The sequence below is a fragment of the Neoarius graeffei genome, chromosome 11 (assembly GCF_027579695.1).
Source record: "Neoarius graeffei isolate fNeoGra1 chromosome 11, fNeoGra1.pri, whole genome shotgun sequence".
In the NCBI taxonomy this organism is placed as follows: Eukaryota; Metazoa; Chordata; class Actinopteri; order Siluriformes; family Ariidae; genus Neoarius; species Neoarius graeffei.
In genome coordinates, this window is record NC_083579.1 from 61,617,392 (window position 1) to 61,638,834 (window position 21,443).

Genomic DNA, 21,443 nt, shown 5'->3' on the forward strand with positions numbered 1-21,443 from the left:
GTTTGCTCTGTGTATGTCCCACATAACGCTGCTCAGCTAAGAGTTACACAGTGTATTACAGGCAGGTACAGGACTGTGTTATATGCCAAAAACAAGAAGACACTATGCTGGGTGTGATCAAAGCCATGATTAGCATTAAAGTGGATGAGATGATGAGATATATCCACACTGTGACAGGAATTCATTTCGCCCCACACATTTTCATTTCATTTTTAAATAGTCATTGCTTTTTTTTTTAATGATTGATTGATGTATGACAATACCACAGTGAACCCACCTTACTCAGCACTTTTTATGAACAGAGGATTAGGCAAAATTTCACTTACAGGGTGACTAATTTTAAATCAGTTACCTGCAGCAAAACTGTCCCCAAATAACATGCCAAGTGGGGACACAAACCTGCATTTTCCAAGTGAAAGCCCTGTGCATTAACCATTACATGGTGGCTTTTTGTTTGTTTTTTGTTTTTTCTGCATGTAAACCGATGGCACTCTTTATACCTTCAGCTGGGCGGCACAGTGGTGTAGTGGTTAGCACTGTTACCTCACATCAAGAAGGTTCTGGGTTCGAGCCCAGTGTCTGACGAAGGCCTTTCTGTGTGGAGTTTACATGTTCTCCCCGTGTCTGCGTGGGTTTCCTCTGGGTGCTCCGGTTTCCCCCACAGTCCAAAGACATGCAGGTTAGGTTAATTGGCTACTCTAAATTGCCCATAGTGAGTATGCAGAAAGGAACTGGCCACCCTACTGCTGCAATTCTGGCCAAGTCAACCAAAACATGGTTCGCCTCAAGCCCAGATTGGGTTTGGCAGTGACAACAATGGTTATATCTGACCAGTTTGCACGCAGCTTTTTTTTTTTTCACCAACAAAACATGTTAGAAATGTGACTATTTGTGGCAACTTCAGCTTGACATAACACCGTTTTGTTTCACTTGGACACAGTTAGCATGTAAAAATGGAGTTATGCTAACATGAATAACATTAACTTATCTGAAGTCCTTTCAGAAATATGTTTTAGCATAATCTTGCCAAATAAACAATGTAGAAATCTTTTTCTTGTGACGTTAGATACCCAATATAATTTTGAGTTTGAAAAGAGTTTGCTAGCATGTCAGGTGGAGCTTCACTGACTAGCTAGCTTAACATTAAACCATCATGATGCACAGCATGCATTAATTTTGTGAATTCACAAACTAATCCAGTAGGTTGCTTCAGAGGCATGAGGTATTATAAAATTGTGTCAACAATACAACGTGTTGACAGAAAATGTACTTTTAATACTTAAGTATTTTTAAAAACAAGTATTTCAGTACTTTAACTTAAGTAAAAATTTGACTGTACAACTTTCACTTGTATCGAAGTAACATTTGACCAGTGGGATCTGTACTTTGACTTAAGTAATGAAGTTGGGTACTTTGTCCACCTCTGGAGGCGACAGTGCTAACCACTACACCACTGTGCCGCTCATCATTTGCAGAAATATTTTCACTAATTTTACCAGATCGCTATGGATTTTTATTTTTAAGATATGCTGATATATATTATCAAGTCAACACACCATGTACGATGAGGCTTCATTTATTTATATCATACTGTTTGAGCAATGTTTTTGTATTGCACACATAAATCACATTTCATAACTAATGCCGCTTTTCCACTACAAACGCGGCTGAGCCGTGCCGTGCCGAGTCGAGCTGAGTCGGGCTGAGCGGGGCTATTGAAGTTGCATTTCGACTACAACCGCGCTGAACCGTGCTGGCTGGAAGTGGGTGGACACATTGGGTGGAGTTAGCGAAAGTGGGTGGACGTCACGTGATGTCGTTAAGCAGCGCAAACAGTGACATCAGTGACAGTGGCGGAACAAGTCAGAGCCGGGCCGGGGGCGGGGCAAATGACCGGGCATTTTATTAAAGCTTATCATAACATCATTTTAGGCTACAAAATGTCCGCAACTGCGGTGTTTACCAATTTCAACACTACCGGGTGCAACTATGTTATTTAGTACATCAAGTCCTTCAAACGAACATGTAACTCAGAAACAAAAAACATTAGGATACTGTACATGGCTCATAATAAAACATCAATAGCCTATACTGCGCACATTATTTGAAGGGCATAAGAATGAGCGCTCAGAGGTTGCAACGGTGACAGGAAGAGTCAGAAATAAAAGGAGGGCGGTGCAAACCTCACTGAATGCACTGTGTTTACCAATTTCAACACTACGGGGTGCAACTATGTTATTTTGTACATTAAGTCCTTCAAACGAACATGTAACTCAAACAAAAAAACATTCGGCGACATACTGTACATGGCTCATAATAAAACATCAATAGCCTACTGCGCGCATTATTTGAAGGGCATACGACGAGCCTTGCGCTCCGCGAACTCGTCCACGATGCTCTGTATGTCACTGATTCAGTGAGCTTTTAAGCGGTAGTCTCACGACCCGAATAGTAAACAATAAACATGGAGGACATGGAGTCGTTAGTATTGCTGGGCCCTGTACTACGAACGGAGGTTAACCTACCCAGAAGTAACCCAGGGTTCCCCCGCTAAACCGGGGTTGACAAAACCTGGTTATCTTGTTTGGGGTTAAACGGTACTACGACGCCAGTTATGAAGTTGATTTGTTGAACCTGGTTTAACCTAATCAGGGTTAATGCGCGTTCACGTTAAAGGAGAGGTTATCGGCGCAAATCCCCACTGTTCACAATGGCACGGTCGCCGTACTTCACGGAGGAAGAATGCGCTGTCATAATGCAAAGCTACGAGGAGTTCAAAACAACATTAAGAGCAAAATCTAACACAGCGGCTGCCAATAAGGAGCGGCAAGCATGTTGGCAACGAATTGCCGATCGGGTAAATGCGCAAGTACATTCTCCCTTCTACATGTTCCAGAACAGAAGTATAGGATGAGAGAAAGCTTCATGATCAATCACAAGTCACAGAAAATGGTCCTTCGACGTGGCCCCAGTCATATATAGCTTGTTTAATGTCCGAAAAATCCTGAATAAAATTTGGTATGGTAAATTCATGGAGTAGCCTACTTAAGCTGATATGTGCACAGAGTCACATGAATTAGGATGACTGACTGTTCAGTCCCTTTGACTAAGTTGGTGTATGTCCTGTGAACATTTCAGAGGCAACAGCAGTGCCAAACGCACCTGGCAACAGGTGAAAATGAAATATAAAAACATCATTCATAATGGGGTGTGTGTGTGTCGTTCTTTTTCTGTACTGTGTTTCAGATGAAAAAGCTTTTGCCCAAGGACAAGAAGTAGGCTAAACAGCATTTGCCTTTTATTTATTCAAGTTTTATCTGTTTGCCTAATAGTTCAAATTGTTTTGTATATAGTTTATAATGTAGTTGTGTGATATTAATGATAATATTGTGGGAAAACTACTTTGCACAGACGTTCATTTAATTTATTCTATCGTCATTTTGTTTGTTCTATTTTTGTGTATTTTATTTATTTATCTGTTTGTCTAGTTGTATCTATTTTTCTAATATATTTTTTGCATTAATTGTTTTTTCCTATTAAAATAATCTTGTGTTCTTGTTATAACTTTATCTATTTATCTGACTGTTTAGTTCTATCTATTTTTGTTACAATTTCAATATTTTTAATACAAGTTTTTTTCTATTAAAATGTTCTTGTGTTATATTTATTGTAGTTGTATCTATTTTATATCTCAGACTTAAATATTTTTGTAAAACAAGTGTTTTTCTATAAAATATTCTTGCGTTCTTGATAACTATGTTCTTGAGTGGGTTCTTTTTTTTTTTTTTTACAGAAAAGCCGTTCTGCATGGACATTCATTGAAGCCCTCATTGTTTTTTAATGGTTATTTATGAGCGTTTAGGGGTTACAATAATGTAAGTCTAGGTTGCTTTATATAAAAGGTATGTCCAGAAATATTGATGTCACTATCTAAGTAGAGGGATCTGGCTTCTTTAGACGCTGTCTTCTTAAAACTGAATAAATATTTAAAAAGAGCCAAATGAGCCAGTCTTTTGAATGGCTCTTTTCAAAGAACGGATCACAAAGATGCGGATCCCGTCAAAGAGCCATAAATCCCATCTCTAATCTGCGCTCCGATATCGCACGGGTCATCCAGGTACGCTGGCATTGTCTCTAGAGGAAATGTCGGTGGAGAGGTGGTGTTTAAAAAGGGCGTGGTTAATCGGAAACCTCGGGTTAACCAAGAACATAACCTGAGACGAGCAGGTTTGAGATGTAGCGTAAGTTGCCATGGCAGCATACCTCGGTTTGAACATAGCCAACTTTCGTAGTATGGGTTAATCGGGAAGTTACGCTGCACGTGATCAAGTTACTCTCGAAGTTACCCTGGTAAGCCAGAAAACCCGCTTCGTAGTACAGGGCCCTGGTCTTGGTGCTGTGGCTTGTTGTCACCTACAACGCCAACAGATACTGGCAAGAGCGTATAGATGAGGCGAGGCGCATAAGGCTTCAGAAATTCTCGTAATTCATAATTCTTCTTCTTCCGGGTTTGCGGTGTTTACAGATCCCAGCGCGCTCGCGGGGCGTGTGTGGGCATGTGAGGACACTCCTCCTCACCAATCAGTGCACAGGGGAGTGTCTGCTCACGCCCCCAACCTCAGTCGGCACGGTTTGGCTCGCTTCAGCCCCACTCCAAAACGGTGCGAGTTTTAGGGGCTAAGCAGGGCTGAAACGAGCTGAGTCGTGCTGGTTTTTGGTAGTCGAAACGCGAGCCGTGTCGGGCTGAAGTGAGCTGAAGTGAGCTGAAAAAGGGTAGTGGAAAAGGGCCATAAGTAACAAGTTTATATGAATTGTAAAAGTTCTCTGTTCGAAAAAAAACCCAATTAAAAAAAAAAAAACTACTGACAAACTGGACTAGAACTAGTGACTAACTGTTACAGCATGGGCTCGTTCACACACCGCAACATAAGAAGGGGGACACAACACAAGGGTTTAAAGTTCAAACAAAAATATGTTTATTAACCAATACAAAATATAACAACTCAAAAATGTCTAGGGTATGAATGTAGTGATGGTCGTACCTGAGTGGATGTGTGTTTGTGTCAGTATATGGTAAATGTTGAGGCAAAGAAAAAGAGCAAAAAGCCAGAAAACAGGAGGACAACAGAGTGCCCACACAAAGAATAAAAGTGCCTACCAGAGAGGGAGAGAAACCCCACCTTATAGGCCGTACCACCTATTCTAGCCTAATCAGTCAGGCCCAGACCTACCCGTGCACTGGCAGACTGGTGCCTGAAGGGGGCCCAAGGGGTCGTCACACTAACGCGAGTGTTTTTACCACATAAGAAAATCTACAAAAGACTAGGCACAACCACTTAATTATTCTACAGTGTCCACCAGGAACATACATACACATACAGGGACATAGCACAAAATTCTGGGCCCTATACATAAGTAGTCTTGATGGGCCCCCCTCCTCTCTTGATCCATGGCCCTCACACATTTTTTTCCCCAAAAATAATCGAGCCACTGTAAACATAAATCTGTAGACGTTCATAAAGTAGTAACTATTAACTGTAATGCTGAAAGTAGCCCCAATAATCTGTTATATGTGCTTGTCTAATGCTTAAAGTAGCCCCAATAATCTGTCATATGTGCTTAAGTCTACACAACATTTCAAACCTCCTTTCCCAATATCCTCTAGTCGAGCCTACAGTTACTTTACCGTGGTGACTATGGATAACATTAGGCTGCATGACATTACAATATTTTTTCATGCTTTTTAAAGTATTTATAGCCCCAAAAGTAGGCTATAAAACAAAGCTTTAAAATACCATTTTAGTTTTCTAACCATACATTAAAAAAAATCCTTACTGCATAATAAAATACAACCAAACAAGACTTGACTCACTAGTCATATTTTATTTGCAGAATTAAGAAGACAAAAGAAACATTGGAGCCCGCCCCCCGTAAATGCCACTGAAGGTAGCCTAATATTAATTTCATATGTGCTTAAGTCTTCACATAATTTCAAACTTCCTTTCTCAACAAAGGAAAAAAACTCTTCTGCATTGTCCTGACTATTTCCCATTTCTTCTTCTGTCCTCTCCTCATCCTTCTCACTATGCTCAGAGCAACCTTCATATTCCCTGCTCTCACTCCTGTCATGTCCATCATCCTCAATCACATCTTCTCTATCTACAAGGACAGACCCCTCTACAAGCATGAAGTATATGATTGATATTAGCCTCGAATCCTAATTATAGCAAAACATACAATAAAACACACTACATGATGTTAGTGTTGCTAAACACCATCCATCCATCCATCCATTATCTGTAACCGCTTATCCTGTGCAGGGTTGCGGGCAAGCTGGAGCCTATCCCAGCTGACTATGGGCGAAAGGTGGGGTACACCCTGGACAAGTCGTCAGGTCATCACAGGACTGACACAGTCACTACACTACAGTCGTTTACATGCACATAGAGAGAATCGAATTTCTGCCGTTGCTCGACTGAAATCGAAGTTCAAAATGCCATGTATACACCTTAATTCGGCTGAAATTGAACCGAACTTGATTTCTCGGAATCGAGCTACACGACCTAGTTTATGCGATTTCTGCCGAGCTACTTTGTGCATGTATACCCTATCGAGCTGAGCTACTTCCGGAAGTGACGAGACCACAAGCGGGAAACACAACAGCCTCGGTCGGCATGACAACAGTAGTAGCGAGCAGCAGAAGAGGTCAGGAGGAACAAACGAAGAAGAGAAAATGGCGATGTAGAGCTCTCTGAAGTGTGGGTGGAGCACAGAGGACGGCAGGACAAAGCTTCTGGTACTAATAGGCTTTTTATTGTCAGACTTTTCAGTTTAACAGCCTACTTTTATTCTTGAGAGACAAACACACACACACACACACACACACACACACACACAGGTGCGCGCGCTGTGTTCTAGTCCCGGGATGAGCTCTTGCTCTCCCTCTGCCTCCTTAAATAGGGCGCAGTTACTGGGAAGCCACACAAACACAGGTTAATTACCGTCAGGTGTAGTTATTCTGCCACTCACCTTCCCTGGCTCCGCCCTCCTGTCACAGACCGGCGCTTGACCACACCCCCACTGCTACAGGCAAGCAGAAACGTGCACTTCTGGAGCAATGAGGAGACAGACTTCATGCTCATTCAGCTTAAGGAGTTGAATATATTAAAATTCATGGACAGGAGAAAAACGCGCAATGGAGAACACGGAACTGATAACTTTGTTTACACTCTTGAATAGCTCTTCTTCATGACGACAACCGGAAGTGTACCAACACGATGGGGCGTGTTGCGCCACCTGTGGCTCGGGTGCACAATGCACCTCACACAATAGCCCGATTTCAGTTGTGTGCATGTAGGATTGGATTTCTCTGGCACCCTGCTGGGACCTTCAGCTCGATTACCGACAGCAGCTCGATTTGGATGTGCATGTAAACGTAGTCATTCACTACATTTACATGCACATAGAGAGAATCGAATTTCTGCCGTTGCTCGACTGAAATCGAAGTTCAAAATGCCATGTATACACCTTAATTCGGCTGAAATTGAACCGAACTTGATTTCTCGGAATCGAGCTACACGACCTAGTTTATGCGATTTCTGCCGAGCTAGTTTGTGCATGTATACCCTATCGAGCTAGTTGTCGAGCTACTTCCGGAAGTGACGAGTGACGAGACCACAAGCGGGAAACACAACAGCCTCGGTCGGCATGACAACGAATCATGACAACGGCATGAATCTTTTCTTTTTGTGGCATTGTTTGCACTGTTAAAATTTAGCTCACTTACTGTATCACCAAATACATCTGTACAGCTGTTGCATAGCTGTGAATTGTGTACATAAACAAGTCATTGTATTTGTGTGTGTGTGTGTGTGTGTGTGTCCAACATCTGAAGAATGTCAATAAAAACAAAACAATTGAACTTTTTGTGTGTTTATTAAGACATAAGTTAAATTGTAAGCAAAAAAAAAATATTTTTTTGTAAGCAAAAAATGGACTTTAGAAAAATATTATTGTGCAAAATAAGTTGTCTTACAAAACAGTGGTCTGCGCCGGACAGTTTGTAGCCATAGTCTGTTAAAGCAAGCCTAACAGCTTGAACACGGAACTGCTAGTGTTGCCAGATTGGGGGTTTTAAGTGCATTTTGGTGGATTTGAACATGTTTTGGGCTGGAAAACGTCAGCAGTATCTGGCAACACTATAGCTCTTCTTCATGACGACAACCGGAAGTGTACCAACACGATGGGGCGTGTAGCGCCACGTGTGGCTCGGGTGCACAATGCACCTTGCACAATAGCCCGATTTCACTTGTGCATGTAGGTTTGGATTTCTCTGGCACCCCTGCTGGGACCCTTTGCTCGATTACCAACAGCAGCTCGATTTGGACGTGCATGTAAACGTAGTCATTGAGACAAACAACCATTCACACCGACGGTCAATATATGGCCCTTTTCCACTACCCTTTTTCAGCTCACTTCAGCTCGCTTCAGCTCACTTCAGCCCGACACGGCTCGCGTTTCGACTACCAAAAACCAGCACGACTCAGCTCGTTTCAGCCCTGCTTAGCCCCTAAAACTCGCACCGTTTTGGAGTGGGGCTGAAGCGAGCCAAACCGTGCCGAGTGAGTTTGGGGGCGTGAGCAGACACTCCCCTGTGCACTGATTGGTGAGGAGGAGTGTCCTCATATGCCCACACACGCCCCGCGAGCGCGCTGGGATCTGTAAACACCGCAAACCCGGAAGAAGAAGAATTACGAATTACGAGAATTTCTGAAGCCTTATGCGCCTCGCCTCATCTATACGCTCTTGCCAGTATCTGTTGGCGTTGTCGGTGACAACAAGCCACAGCACCAAGACCAGCAACACTAACGACTCCATGTCCTCCATGTTTATTGTTTACTATTCGGGTCGTGAGACTACCGCTTAAAAGATCACTGAATCAGTGACATACAGAGCATCGTGGACGAGTTCGCGGAGCGCAAGGCTCGTCGTATGCCCTTCAAATAATGCGCGCAGTAGGTTATTGATGTTTTATTATGAGCCATGTACAGTATGTCGCCTAATGTTTTTTTGTTTCTGAGTTACATGTTCGTTTGAAGGACTTAATGTACAAAATAACATAGTTGCACCCCGTAGTGTTGAAATTGGTAAACACAGTGCATTCAGTGAGGTTTGCACCGCCCTCCTTTTATTTCTGACTCTTCCTGTCACCACTCTGAGCGCTCATTCGTATGCCCTTCAAATAATGTGCGCAGTATAGGCTATTGATGTTTTATTATGAGCCATGTACAGTATCCTAATGTTTTTTCTTTCTGAGTTACATGTTCGTTTGAAGGACTTGATGTACTAAATAACATAGTTGCACCCGGTAGTGTTGAAATTAGTAAACACCGCAGTTGCGGACATTTTGTAGCCTAAAATGATGTTATGATAAGCTTTAATAAAGGGCCCGGTCATTTGCCCCGCCCCCGGCCCGGCTCTGACTTGTTCCACCACTGTCACTGATGTCACTGTTTGCGCTGCTTAACGACATCACGTGACGTCCACCCACTTTCACTAACTCCACCCAATGTGTCCACCCACTTCCAGCCAGCACGGTTCAGCGCGGTTGTAGTCGAAATGCAACTCCAACAGCCCCGCTCAGCTCGACTCGGCACGGCACGGCTCAGCCGCGTTTGTAGTGGAAAAGCGGCATTAGAGCCACCACAATTAGCCTAGCCTGCATGTCTTTGGACTGTGGGGGAAACCAAAGCATCTGGAGGAAGCCCATGCAGACATGGGGAGAACATGCAGACTCCACACAGAAAGGCCCCCATCGGCCACTGAGCTCGAACTCAGAACCTTCTTGCTATGAGGCGACCGTGCTAACCACTACACCACCGTGCAGCCTTATTGCTAAACATCTTACAGTCAAAATAGCTAAAAATGATTTGTTTTCAGTTTGAACTGTATAAGCTCACCTTGTCTCAGGTCCACAGTATAATCAGAGGATGACGAGAGCTCTGTTGCTGCTCCACTCTCTGACAGTTTCTGAAACTGAGGGCCATGTGTTTCACAAGTTAAGTTCTGCAGCTAAGTAAATCTGATATATATTATGTGACGCAGCCTAGCTAGGCTACCTATGACATTGATTAGCCCATTATAATTAATTATATTATATAGAGCAGGGGCTACAATTAACGACAGTCCATAATTATTGACACCTTTTCAGATATACCAATAAAAAACAATTTTACAAAGGTGAGTTTCAGTTATAACAGTTATTATTGGTTAATTAATCAACCTGAAGACCCCCCTCGGCCTTTAATCTTGTTGTCTGATGACATGGCTCGTTACCTGAGATGGAATTTTTTTTCAGCACGATCAGCAAGTTGAGAAAAACCTGGACATTATCATCGCAGGTAAACATGGTGGAAAGATCATGGACATGTTTTTACTCATCAGATTCACTGATATTTGATGATATCCTTGTTGAAACCTACTTTGTTTCTTTCTCTTTCATTTGACAGTCACCATTTTGTATCTAAACGCGCATTTGAGAAGTCACGTGAGGTGTCGATAATAGTGATCACTTTCACCAGTGTCCACCATTATCGACACCCTGTGGAATTAAGTTACATTTACAACTGTTATGTATCGATCTTTGTGTAACATTGTTGAAGTAGATGAAGTACTTTAAAAAAAATAAAAGTGCTGTGATTTATAGTAATTTTTTCTGATTCATAAAAGAATGGAAAGTTTATAGAGTATCTGGAATCCTATTGCAATAAAGAGAATTAGACCAGAAGTAAATTCCTAGTATATAAAAAATTACATGCTTGAAATATTCAGATTTTTCTATTCCATTCAGAAAATATTTTTTGCAGTTTGTTGTAAATATCTACCACATATAATATTAGCAGACATTTTATATTTTTAGATGTAAATTTAAAATCTCAATAAAAAAAAGAAAGAAAATCGACCTTTGACCTGGATTTTCATGTGGTTACAATGCCAATTGCCTGTTGACATTTATTGATAAACTACAAAACCAGAAATTAATAAAAACAACAACAAATGATTAACAAAATGTGATCTATGAAAAGACTTAGAAAGTGGGTAGAGAGTGGAACAAAAATATTTTCTGACAGGTTAAACATTATCAGTTCATTTGTTTACAAACATCAGAATTGCTTCCTCATTTACGTAAGCACCAACACAGATATATTTATATAAAATATATTTTGTACTAAATACAAGTCTATGAAAAACAAATTTTAAATAAAAACTATGTTTTGTTAACTTAATACCACATACCAATTACTTTCTTTTTATAAATCATCATCTGGGTGTCGATAATTGTGGAACGGTGTGGATAACTGTGGACAAAGGTGTCAATACTTGTGGAATGGTGTCACATGATCTGATACGCTAAGTAATCGGGATTCAACTCATTTTTTTTCCAATGGAAGTTTCAGTAATTATTCATGCACAATTTACATATTGAAAGTCTTCCCTACTTTTGCAATGGCCAAAAGATCATTAAGGTGTCAATAATTGTAGCCGCCACTCTAGTAACTGCTAAATATTAATTTAATATTAAACATGTTTCAAATTAGTACTATTACAATGGTGTGGTGTATGCAAACAACAGTTTATTTAGCCTTGACCTCAGATTACAGATGTAACCAAGGTATCATGTGAAAGTGTATTATATGCAGAGGTGGACAAAGTACCCAACTTCATTACTTACAGTAAGTCAAAGTACAGATCCCACTAGTCAAATGTTACTCCGATACAAGTGAAAGTTGTACAGTCAAATTTTTACTTAAGTTAAAGTACTGAAATACTTGTTTTTAAAAATACTTAAGTATTAAAAATACATTTTCTGTCAACGCATTATTGTATTATTGTCACAACGCTTGCAAAACCTAATGCCTCTGAAGCAACCGACTGGATTTACTGATTAACTTGTAGAACCTGTAGAATAAACATCTGGTAGAATGTTACAAAATGAAACACAACTGAACTGAAAAAGAGCCATTGTCATTTTTGTTTTCTTTTTGTAACACTCCTCCCCACCCACACAAAGCAGCATGATAGGGTTCTGACTCAGCTCTGGCAGTGTGTACGCACACATGCATGTGCATGTTAATCAGGAAGACAGTGGAATAACTGTAAATGCAGCTTGCTAAGAAAATAAAAATGACAATCCAACCTGCTTAAAACCCAGGTCCACACCTCGAGCTTAATAACTACCCAACAGCAACACTGTTTTAAGCAAGACAAAAAAAAATGCAAGACCATCATCTGACATCAAAACAAAAAATGACAACAATTTGTTGTGACTGACTAGTACAATACTGTCCATCTCACAGGTCACACGTGCATGTATGTATTCATGCACATACTGTATGAATCTGCCTGTGCCATCATGCTGGTTTAATGTTAAGCTAGTTAGTCAGTGAAGCTCCACCTGACATGCTAGCAAAATCTTTTCAAACTCAAAATCATACTGGGTAGCTAACATTACTAGAAAATAAAGATTTCTACATTTTGTTTATTTGGCAAGATTATGCTAAAACATTTCTGAAAGCACTTCAGTTAAGTTAACATTATTCATGTTAGTGTAACTCCATTTTTACATGCTTACTAACAGTGTCCAAGTTAACTAGCTGTGTGTAAGATTTTGCATGTTCTCCCCGTGTCTGCGTGGGTTTCCTCCGGGTGCTCCGGTTTCCCCCCACAGTTCAAAGACATGTGGTTAGGTTAATATGGGACGGCCTTGGGCTGAGGTGCCCTTGAGCTAGGCACCAACTCCCAACTGCTCCCCGGGCGCTGTTAGCATGGCTGCCCACTGCTCTGGGTATGTGTGTGTGCTCATTGCTCACATGTGTGTGCATGTGTGTGTTCACTGCTTCAGATGGGTTAAATGCAGAGAGGAATTTCACAAGCATGTGATGAATAAAGTTGTTCTTCTTAAACGTTAGCCGTGGACAAGGTTATGGCAAGTTGGTGGGCAAATCCATAGAAAGCCATTTGACTAACCAAACTGCATAGCTATTGAAACATTAGCTCTAAAAGCACAGACAACTTTATTGCAAGCTTTCTCTTAGAATAAAACATTTACATACATCAATATGCTTCCGGGGCGGCACGGTGGTGTAGTGGTTAGCGCTGTCGCCTCACAGCAAGAAGGTCTGGGTTCGAGCCCCGTGGCCGGCGAGGGTCTTTCTGTGTGGAGTTTGCATGTTCTCCCCGTGTCCGCGTGGGTTTCCTCCGGGTGCTCCGGTTTCCCCCACAGTCCAAAGACATGCAGGTTAGGTTAACTGGTGACTCTAAATTGACCGTAGGTGTGAATGTGAGTGTGAATGGTTGTCTGTGTCTATGTGTCAGCCCTGTGATGACCTGGCGACTTGTCCAGGGTGTACCCCGCCTTTCGCCCGTAGTCAGCTGGGATAGGCTCCAGCTTGCCTGCGACCCTGTAGAAGGATAAAGCGGCTAGAGATGATGAGATGAGATGAATATGCTTCCGCAGGTCTGACGGCAAGTTTTTGTAGGCTCCGTTTTAGGCAAACAAAGCAAACAATTCAATGAAACGCATCTTTAATCCTTTCAGAAAACTGAAACATGGGTTCTAGCTATAGCCATGGGTGTGTACATTCCCCAGAAGAACCGCCTCCTTCCATTCTGCCATCAACTGATCGTGTTAAATAATGCTGCAGAGAACTCAATGAGCTTGATTTTATACAGTCTATGGACGTGATGTGACCCTAGTGATTACTGACAGGCTGTCTCAGTGTCACTTGTGAAAAAAACAATCACGTTTTAGAAAAGAAAAGAAAAAAAACATCCACTTTCAAACTGCTTCATAGTAACGAGGACCCTAATAGAAATGTAGTGGAGTAAAAAGTATGATATTTGTCTTTCAAATGTAGTGAAGTTAAAGTCATAAGCATACTCGCCAACCCTCCCGATTTTGGCGGGAGGCTCCCGATTTTAGTCTCCGTCTCCCGCCTTCCAATCGTATTTGTTAAAAACTGGATAATCTCCTGGTTTTGGGAAATCCCTACGGCCAAGTTAAAAATACTCCCGATTATGTCCAATCAGAATCGTATGAGAAACACTGCTGACATCAACTGATTTTTAACCAATCAACAAACAGAACGACAGTCACTTCCGTAATGTAGGATTCACCCAGGCTGTCCGACATTTTTTACAAGCAGTCATTCATCATGGCCACTAAACCAAATACCAAACGGCAAAAATATGAATGCAAATACCAGGTTGCATGGGAGAATGAATTTCCATGGATAAGCAAATGTTCGACCAACCAGACCAACGCATTTTGCAAGGTAAGACTACGAAGCGATTCATTTATCCCAATTATTCAACTATGATTAAATTATCCCAATCTTATGGTGGGGTAACAGCAGGTAAATTATATATTCTTCAAAACTACAATAGGTTATTCACACCGTCTCATTATCTCTAGCCGCTTTATCCTGTTCTATAGGGTCGCAGGCAAGCTGGAGTCTATCCTAGCTGACTACGAGCGAAAGGCAGGGTACATCCTGGACAAGTCGCCAGGTCATCACAGGGCTGACACATAGACACAGACAACCATTCACACTCACGGTCAATTTAGAGTCATTATCTGTAGCCACTTTATCAAGTTCTACAGGATTTCTTTTGTAGTGAGAAGTATAATTAAATTGCATACACAGTAGGATCTGCACCTCTGTATAAACGAAATATATTTATCATATTGAAATGTTTTTAACTCTTGAGAATTTCTTTTTGCAGTTGTGTCGCAGAAATTTTAGCATCAGTCATGGTGGAAAAAATTATGCCAAAAAATGATACCATTTCAGAAACAAACTGCACAACTTCTAAAGCGTTTAGTGAATTTTTGCATGACAGAATTTGTTTGATGACTTATTTGAAGTGTGTGGTAGTGTCTTAGTGGTATTTTGAATTTATGTTTTAAAGTTTTTTTTTTTTAATTTTTTTGGGGCTTTTGTCACCTTTATTGGATAGGACAGTATAGAGACAGGAAATGAGCAGGAGAGAGAGACGGGGAGGGATCAGGAAATTATCTCGGGTCAGAATCGAACCCAGTTCCCTGGATTTATGGTATAGCGCCTTAGGCAGCTGGGCCATAGAAGGTTCACGCTGCACGCTGCATGCTGCACGCTACACGCTACACGTTCACGTGAAGAACCGGACCCTGGGCCATTAAACTTCATGCTTGGATGTTCACGTGTTGCGTCTGTTCTACTTTAACCGAGTAACCAACAATATGGACTCTTCGGATGACGACGATTGCCTCATTCTGCTTTTACTGAGACAGAGGAAGAGAAAAAGGAACAGAATTTGGAGCCGAGAACACTTCCTTCTGAGAGAAACCCGTGGTGAATTTCACCGAACATTCTATAATCTGCTTGACAATCCCGATGAAGAACTATTTTTCAATTATACCATTCAATTATATTTTTTCTGAAGTTTTCCCCTGAAAGCATAGAGTTATCTCTCTAGACCCGTTCTGATTGGCTGGCGCGGCGGTGACCGCATGCATTGACTGGAATTTCCATCTTCACGCCTAGAAAAAAGTGTGCATGTTCATTTCTCGCTTCACGCGTGAAGTGTGCAGCGTGCAGCGTGCAACGTGAACGCCGTTCTATGGCCCAGAGCAAGTCATGCTACGTTTGTCCACTTTTCTTTACACGCGTGTAGCGTGTAGCGTGCAGCATGCAGCGTGCAGCGTGAACCTTCTATGGCCCAGCTGCCTTATCCACCTGAGCCACGACACTAAATTTACATTTAGTCTGACATTCATTCTGACATTTAATTACGAAACTAAAATGTTCAAACAAAAGAAAAACATACAGCGTGGGCCAAAAGTAGGCATCTATCCATCATCTGTAGCCGCTTATCCTGTTCTACAGGAAGGCAGGCAAGCTGGAGCGCATCCCAACTGACTATGGACCCTTTTCACGTGACATCACGACAAACGTGGCCGCCATTTTGGACATGTACTACCAGTAGTTTACCACAGCCAACATTGAGGAACGGCAGCAAAGAAAGTGTTTATTTTCAGCAAGACTTCCATCATGCCACTATATTGTTGTGCACCTGGATGTAGTAACCATCAACAAACAAGGCAAGGGTTATCATTTTATCGGATCCCGGTAGATGCTGACCGACGGAGAAGATGGATAGCGGCATACCAATGCTTGTGTAGTGACCACTTTGTTGGAGGTAAGACGAATAAAATTAGCCAGAAAAGGCATTACATTGCTGTTAACATTCCATTCTAGTTTACTGTAATTATGATCTGGCAGCTATTTACACCGGATCCAGTGTAAATAGCTGCCGGAGCCAACGTCCGAGGTTCCGGAGCGTGCGCGCGCTAGCTCGCGGCTCCGGCCGGGGAGGGAGAGCGCGCGCGCTAGCCCGCGGCTCCGGCAGCGAAGCGCGCGCGCTAGCCCGCGGCTCCGGCAGCGAAGCGCGCGCGCTAGCCCGCGGCTCCGGCAGCGAAGCGCGCGCGCTAGCCCGCGGCTCCGGCAGCTAGCTCGCGGCTCTGGCAGCTAGCTCGCGGCCGGTGGCTCCGGCAGCTAGCTTGCGGCAGCTATTTACACTGGATCCGGTGTAAGTAGCTGCCAGATCATAATTACAGTAAACTAGTAAATACAGTTTTCTGCATCTCGCTCCTTTTTCTTTTATGTTTGTTGCCTTCCTCGCATTCAAACCGATTCGAGCTGAAGTCCACTACATGTCCAAAATGGCGGTCGCGTTTACGAAGGTCATGTGACTGAAAAGGGTCTATAGGCAGGGCCGTAACCAGCATTTTAAAATCACTGAGGTCCGTGATGCACGCGCAAGGTGCGCTGAAAAATCTCATCTCATCTCTAGCCGCTTTATCCTGTTCTACAGGGTCGCAGGCAAGCTGGAGCCTATCCCAGCTGGTCAATTTCACTGGTAACAGTGACAATAAAGGGTTCATTCATCATACAGGCGAAAGGCGGGGTACACCCTGGACAAGTCGCCAGGTTATCACAGGGCTGACACATAGACACAGACAACCATTCGCACTCACTTTAGAGTCACCAGTTAACCTGTGGGGGAAACCGGAGCACCTGGAGGAAACCCACATGGACACAACGTGCAAACTCTGCACAGAAAGGCCCTTGCCGGCCATGGGGCTCAAACCCGGACCTTCCTGCTGTGAGGCGACAGCGCTAACCACTACACCACTGTGCCGCCATGAAAAGCATTTATTAACTTAAAATAAAACAAAAGTTCGACGAGAGCTGAAACAAAACTTGACCTACTCCATTGCCTACCTTATAATGTTATATATATTGGGCCACTTGATCTTGGGGTATGTAAGCCCATGGGATGAGAAGCTCTTGTGTGTTTGTTGTACTACTGTGAATTCTTGTGTATATGTATTATATGTTTTTATGTTTTGTGGGGCCAAATATGAAGATGAATTTCCACAATGTGGACAATAAATACTTCTATTCTATTCTATCTGTGAGTGGCAAAAGTATGTGAACCTTTGCTTTCAGTATCTGGTGTGACCCCCTTGTGCAGCAATAACTGCAACTAAACGTTTCTGGTAACTGTTGATCAATACTGCACACTGGCTTGGAGGAATTTTAGCCCATTCCTCCATACAGAACAGCTTCAACTGGGATGTTGGTGGGTTTCCTTACATGAAGTGCTCGCTTCACGTCCTTCCACAACATTTCAATTGGATTAAGGTCAGGACTTTGACTTGGCCATTCCAAACCATTAACTCTATTCTTCTTTAATCATTCTTTGGTAGAACGACTTGTGTGCTTAGGGTCGTTGTCTTGCTGCATGACCCACCTTCTCTTGAGGTTCAGTTCATGGACACATGTCCTGACATTTTCCTTTAGAATTCACTGGTATAATTCAGAATTCATTGTTCCATCAATGATAGCAAGCCGTCCTGGCCCAGATACAGCAAAACAGGCCCAAACCAGGATACTACCACCACCATGTTTCACAGATGGGATAAGTTTCTTATGCTGGAATGCAGTGTTTTCCTTTCTGTAAACATAAAACACTTCTCATTTAAACCAAAAAGTTCTATTTTGGTCTCATCTGTCCACAAAACATTTTTCCAATAGCCTTCTGGCTTGTCCACGTGATCTTTAGCAAACTGCAGACAAACAGCAATGTTCTTTTTGGAGAGCAGTGGCTTTCTCCTTGCAACCCTGCCATGCACACCATTGTTGTTCAGTGTTCTCCTGATGGTGGGCTCATGAACATTAGCCGATGTGAGAGAGGCCTTCAGTTGCTTAGAATTTACCCTGCGGTTCTTTGTGACTTTGCTGACTATTACATGCCTTGCTCTTGGAGTGATCTTTGTTGGCCAACCACTCCTGGGGAGGGTAACAATGGTCTTGAATTTCCTCCATTTGTAAACCATCTGTCTGACTGTGGATTGGTGGAGTCCAAACTCTTTAGAGATGGTTTTGTAACCTTTTCCAGCCTGATGAACATCAACAACGCTTTTTCTGAGGTCCTCAGAAATCTCCTTTGTTCGTGCCATGATACACTTCCACAAACATGTGTTGTGAAGATCAGACTTTGATAGATCCCTGTTCTTTAAATAAAACAGGATGCCCACTCACACCTGATTGTCATCCCATTGATTGAAAACACCTGACTCTAATTTCACCTTCAAATCAACTGCTAATCCTAGAGGTTCACATACTTTTGCCACTCACAGATATGTAATATTGGATCATTTTCCTCAATAAATAAATGACCAAGTATAATATTTTTGTCTCATTTGTTTAACTGGGCTCTCTTTATCTACTTTTAGGACTTGTGTGAAAATCTGATGATGTTTTGGTCATATTTATGCAGAAAAATAGAAAATTCTAAAGTGTTCACAAACTTTCAAGCACCACTGTACCTACTTTTGGCCCACCCTGTATTCTAGACTTTTCAAGGTGTGGAAGTCAGAGCAGGTAGGTGGAGCACAGAAGTACGGCAGGCCAGAATTGAGTTCCAAAAACTCTTTTTTTATTTGCACTTTTCAGTACGAGCATATACTCTCCCAGCCACACACACACACACACACACACACACACACACACACACACACACACACACACACACACAAGTCATCTGGTATGGGAGAGAGCTCCCTTCCTCTGCCCTCTCTCGCCTTATATAGGGTGTGGTTGCTGGGAAGACACACAAACACAGGTTAATTCACATCAGGTGTAGTGATTCTGCCACTTACCTTCCCTGACTCCGCCCTCCGGTCACAGACCGACGCTTGACCACGCCCCCACTGCCACATACCCCCACCGCCCGACTCAGGCCGGGCAGCCGTCCAGCCTGCAGCCGACTCCCCCCCTTTGACGGGAGAGGAAGTCCACCACGACCATCTGCGCCCCCAGCCTGTGGACCACCTTGAAGTTAAAGGGTTGAAGTGCCAGATACCAACGGGTGATCCGCGCGTTGGCATCCTTCATGCGGTGGAGCCACTGGAGGGGCGCGTGGTCCGAACAGAGGGTGAAAGGGCGTCCCAGCAGGTAGTAACGGAGGGCGAGGACCACCCACTTGATGGCCAGGCACTCCTTCTCTATGGTGCTGTAGCGCCCCTCACACACTGACAGCTTTTGACTTATGTACAGCACTGGGCGATCCTCCCCCTCCACCTCCTGGGACAAAACAGCCCCCAGCCCTCTGTCCGACATGTCCGTCTGCAATATAAAAGGGAGAGAAAAGTCAGGGGAGTGTAACAGTGGCCCCCCACACAGTGCAGCCTTTACCTCAGAAAAACCCCTCTGGCATTGCTCCGTCCACTGGACCGGATCTGGTGCCCCCTTTTTAGTGAGATCAGTCAGCGGGCTGGTGACGTCCGAATAATTAGGTATAAACCTACGATAATAGCCAGCCAGCCCCAGGAACTGTCTCACCCCCTTTTTGGTCTTGGGCCTCGGGCAGGCTGCAATCACTGCAGTCTTGTTAATTTGGGGACACACCTGCCCATTGCCCAAGTGGAAGCCCAGATATTGTACTTCCACCCGCCCAATTGCACACTTCTTCGGGTTGGCTGTGAGACCCGCCCACCTCAGCGACCTAAGGACGGCCCTCAGGTGTTGTAGGTGCCGCGGCCAGTCATTACTATAAATAATGATGTCGTCAAGGTACGCGGCAGCATAGGTGGCGTGGGGGCGGAGGACCCTATCCATCAGTCGCTGAAACGTAGCGGGCGCCCCAAACAGCCCAAAAGGAAGTGTGACACACTGGTGTAAGCCGAACAGTGTGGAAAAGGCCGTTTTTTCTCGGGATAATGGAATCAAGGGGATCTGCCAATAACCCTTTGTCAAATCCAGTGTCGAGTAAAAGCGAGCCGTGCCTAGTCGATCAAGCAACTCATCAATATGAGGCATTGGGTACGCGTCGAATTTAGACACCGCGTTGACTTTTCTATAGTCTACACAGAACCGGACCGACCCGTCGGCCTTGGGTACCAAGACTACCGGGCTGCTCCGGTCGCTGTGGGACTCCTCGACAATGCCCATTTCGAGCATGGCCTCGAGTTCTTCCCAAACCACTTTTTTCTTGTGTTCAGGTAGCCTGTAAGGGCAGCTACGCACTACCACCCCTGGGGGCGTCTCAATGTGGTGCTCTATGAGGTCGGTGCGGCCGGGCAGGGGTGAGAACACGTCCGAAAATTTGGTCTGCAACTGGGCAACCTCCGCGAGTTGTGTCGGGGAGAGGTGGTCTCCACAGGGGACCGGAGAGGTACGCGATGCCAATGCTCCCTTTTGAACCTCCGGCCCCAGCTCCGCCTTCTCCGGAACCACCGACACCAACGCCACGGGGACCTCCTCATTCCAGAGTTTGAGTAGATTGAGGTGGTAAATCTGTAGCGCCCCACCCCTGTCCGTTCGCCTCACCTCGTAGTCAATGTCCCTGACTTGCTGTGTGACCTCAAAGGGTCCTTGCCACTTGGCGATTAATTTGGAGCTCAATGTGGGCAACAGTACGAGTACTTTATCTCCCAGTGCGAACTCCCTAAGGCGCGTACCCTTGTCATACAGGCGGGTTTGCCGTTCTTGGGCCTGCCGCAAATTCTCCTGGGTTAGGTGCGCGAGTGTGTGGAGTTTTGCGCGCAGGTCAATAACATATTGAATTTCATTTTTACTTGGTGAAGGTCCCTCCTCCCAGTTTTCTCGCAGCATGTCTAAAATGCCGCGCGGCTTACGCCCATATGACAATTAGAATGGGGAGAACCCCGTGGAGGCTTGTGGGACCTCTCGCACTGCAAACAACAAGGGTTCGAGCCATTTATCCCAATTACGTGTGTCCTTGCTTACGAATTTCTTAATTATATTTTTGAGGGTGCGATTGAATCGTTCGACTAAACCGTCCGTTTGTGGGTGATAAACGCTGGTGTGGATCGG

The 21,443-nt window shown here is 43.7% G+C and overlaps 1 protein-coding gene across 4 annotated transcripts in view; it reads right to left on the reverse strand.

Annotated features, from left to right (window-relative positions):
* ddo (D-aspartate oxidase) overlaps positions 1–21,443 on the reverse strand; it is a 42,262-nt gene that overhangs the window by 5,199 nt on the left and 15,620 nt on the right. The window contains exons 1-2 of one of the 4 annotated variants that reach the window (XM_060934483.1): positions 11,732–11,806; positions 9,960–10,035 (exon numbers count right to left, since the gene is read on the reverse strand). The exons of 2 other annotated variants lie outside the window; for them this stretch is intronic. The gene's annotated coding sequence lies outside the window, so the exon portion shown is untranslated. Of the gene's footprint in view, positions 1–7,029; positions 7,290–9,959; positions 10,036–11,731; positions 11,807–21,443 lie in introns of those variants that run through there. One more of the 4 variants, XM_060934482.1, reaches the window with a different exon arrangement.